We start from the raw sequence: 3,954 nt of genomic DNA on the forward strand, positions 1-3,954 counted from the left end.
GTTGTTGTTGTTATGTGCCGTCGAGTCCTTGCGATTCATAACGACATTGTACAACAGCCCTAAACCCTGCTCCGTCCTGTGCCAATTGCTCTGTCTCTGATAGACCCATTCTGATTACCCCAGTCACTGAATCAATCCACGTCATAGATGGCCTTCCCTTCCTGCGCTGTCCCTCCACTCTACCGAACATGATGTCTCTCTCCAAGGACTGGTCTCTCCTTACAACATGTCCAAATTATGTTAGATGGAGCCTCAGAATCCTTGCCTCCAGGGAGCCGCCCAATTTAACCCTCTCCAGGATGAATCTGTTTGTTTTCCTAGCAGTCCATGGTACCCTCAATACTCTTCTCCAGCACCACAGCTCAAAGGCATCAATTCTCCTTCTATCCTCCTTAGTCACTGTCTAACTCTGATGCATAACAAATGATTTCAAAGACCATAGCCTGTATCAGAAGCACCTTAGTCTCCAGAGAGACACCATTGCTCTTCAGTACCCTGGCGAGGTCCTTAACAGCAGACTTTCCCATTGCAATACGTTTTTTAATTTCCTGGCTACTGGTACCAAGAGTGTTGACCCTGGAGCCAAGCAGACTACAGTTGTTAACAATCTCAATCTCTTCACCATCCATCCTGATGCTGGCAATTGGTCCAGTGGTGAGAATCTTTGTCTTCTTGACATTGAGCCTCAATCCATATTGGAAGCTGCAGTCCTTGACCCTTAACAGCAAGAACTTCGGGTCCTCTTCAGTTTCAGCAAGCAGGGTTGTGTCATCTGCATAAGGCAGATTGTTGATGGATCTTCCACCAATTTTGACCCCACATTTCTCCTCATAGAGCCCAGCCCCCTGGATAATCTGTTCTGCATATAGGTTGAAAAGGTATGGAAAAAAGATGAATTGCATTAGGAAAATCTGCTGTCAGGGATCTCTCAAGAGTGTTGAAGAGCAACAATGTCAGTGTAGAGACTAAGGTGTGCCTAATGCAGGCCATGGTTTTTGCAATTACTTGGCATGCATCAGAGAGCTAGACAATGAGTAAGGATGACAGAAGAATTGATGACTTTGAGTGTGATGCTGGAGAAGAGTATTGAACATATCATGGACAACCAAGAGAACAAACAAGTCTGTTCTGGAGAGACAGGGTTAGTTTTGTGTTTTGTTTCAATAAAATTTTTCTTTTATACTGATTTACTTACAAAGTTTGCATATATTGTTTTTCACACTAGACCTTTCACATTTCCTTTTTACACACCAGATATTTTCTATTTCCTTTACATACCTCTCCCTCCACCCATCAAATGGTGTGACCTCACCCCTTGCTGATCATCACCTCTCTTATCCTTCCTTGCCCCCCTTGGGTCTTCAAGCATGTTCTACAGTAATGGTCTTTTACAGTTTTTGTCCTTATGGGACTGAGTTCACTTAGTATAATGCTCTCAAGTTCCTCCCAAGTTAGGTAGTGATTTACAAGATCATTGCTCCTGCATGTTTCATAGTATTCCATCATGTAAATGTACCATAATTTCTTAATCTATTAAATTGTGTTTGAACATTTGGGCTGTTTCCATATTCTTTTTTTTTTAAGTCTAACTAGATGTTCTGTCTCCTTTTTTTTTGTTTGTTTGTTTTGTTTCCATATTCTTGTGATGATGCATAACGTTGCTGTAAACATTGGTTTTCAAGTCTCATTTTCTTGGGATATATTCCAAGCAGTGGAATAGCTGGACCATATGGAATTTCTATGTTCAGGTTGTTGAGGAAATGTAAAACTGCCTCCCAGAGTAGTGACACAAGGATTTTGAAGCTCCATGTAACATATTTTGAGCATGTTGCCCAGAGGGACAGCCCTTGGAGAAGGACATCATGCTTGGAAGGGTGGAGGGACAGCACAAGAGAGGAAGACCCTGGATCAGCTCGATTGACACAATGACTAGAGTAATGAGGGTGTGTTGGAGACAGTGAGGTTGGCTCAGGATTGCCAGGTTTCAGAGCTATTTTGTATAAGGTTACTATGAGTGATGTTTTCCTTTTTTTTTTCTTCTCAGAGTTTCAGTGCAAATTTTAGAGTCTCTTCTGACATCCATTTTTATTTTTTCTTTCTCCTCTATTTTGGTAATGACTTTTTGCTTTTTTTCCATGGATGATGTCCTTCATATCATCCCACAGCTCATCTGGTCTTTGATCATTGGTGTTCAATGCCTCAAAACTACTACTATGATAATCTTAAAATTCAGATGGAATTGATTCATGATTATATCTTGGTTCCTGAACTTATTTTAATTTTCCTCTACCTCAATTTGAACTTACATATGAATAATTGATGATCAGACACACAGTTTGCCCCGGTCTAGATTTTACTGCCGATACTGAGCTTTGCTAATGATTTTTCCCACAAATGTCATCAAATTGATGCCTATGCAGCCCATCGGATGAGATCCATGTGTAAAGTCATCTTTTGTGTCTTTTAAAAAAGGCATTTTCAATGAACAGATCATCATAAATACAAAATTCAATCATTCTATTTCCAACCTCATTTTTCTCACCAAGCCCTTATTTTCTAACTATTCCTTCTTCACTGTGTCTCTCTTTTGCCTTCCAGTCACCAACTATCATTAATGTATCTTGATTGCATGTTCAGTTGGAGGCAAGAATGATGAGGCCTCCCCTCACATATTTTGGACATGTTTCTAGGAGGGGCTATTCCTTGGAGAGGGGCACGATGCTGGGAAGAGTAGGGGACAGAAAAGGAGAGGAAGACCCCCCCCACCCAGGTTGATGATGCAATTATTGACTAAATGGGCTCTTGTGTATCAGGAAGTGTGAGGATGCCTCAGGATAGAACAAGGTCCAGATCTTTTGTTCATGGGGTTGCTATGAGTCATACTTGACTTGATGACACCTAACAACAACAAAAACTATGAGTAAAAAATTATTCTATGGCACATAACAATAATAATAGTGATGTAATAGAATCCTTAAGCAATATAAAGTGGCTAAATGTTCAGCCACTAACTAAAAGTTTGAAGGTTCTAGTCCACCCAGGCAGACCTCAAGTAAATGTCCTGGTGATGTACTTCCAAAAAACTATAAATCATTGAAAGCTCTGTGAAGCATAATTGGATTCTGATATGCCGTGATTCATGGGTTGAAGTTGGCAGAACAGCAACTGGAAACTTTGTGTTATTAACTTCCTTCTACTTTTCAAACATAAAATAATGGAAGGAACAATGTTAGCAAACATAGAAGACCCTACTGGGAACTCTACTTTGTTTTGAAAGTTGTTGTTGTTGTTGTTGTTGTTAGGTGCCATTGAGTTAACTCTGCCTCATAGCGATCCTATAACCATCAGATCTGAACCTTGTCTTATTCTGCACCATTCTCATGATTTGTATCATGCTTAAGCTATTGTGGTAGTCATTGGGTCAGTCCATCTCGTTAAGGGTCTTCCTTTCTCTAACTCTCTACTTTTCTCAGCAGGATGTCTCTCTCCAAGGATTGGTTCCTGCTGAGAATATGCCCAAAGGAAGTGAGATCAAGTGTCTCCATCCTTCCCTATAAGGAGCACTCTAATTGCACTTCCCTTTAAGACATATTTGTTCTTTCAGTAGTCCATGCTATGTTCAGTACTCTTTACCCACTCCACAACTCAAAGGCATTGATTTGTCTTCAGTCTTCCTTCATCGTAGTCAACTTTCCAATGCATACAACGCAACTGAAAATATACCTTCGATCTTTAAACTAACATCCTTGCTCCTTTGAATTCTGGAGAGGTCTTTAACAGCAGATTTCTCCAATGCAACATCTTTTGATTTCTTTACTGCTGCTGATTGCTGATTGTGGATTCAAGTAAAGTGAACTAGTTGACAATTTCAATCTTTTCTCCATATATAATGATGCTGCCTATTAGTCTTGTGATGAAGATTTTTGTTTTTTTTATATTGGTTTATATACAAAA

The sequence above is a fragment of the Elephantulus edwardii genome, unplaced genomic scaffold (genome assembly GCF_000299155.1).
Source record: "Elephantulus edwardii isolate Elephantulus edwardi_28Jun2011 unplaced genomic scaffold, EleEdw1.0 scaffold00039, whole genome shotgun sequence".
Classification (NCBI taxonomy): Eukaryota; Metazoa; Chordata; class Mammalia; order Macroscelidea; family Macroscelididae; genus Elephantulus; species Elephantulus edwardii.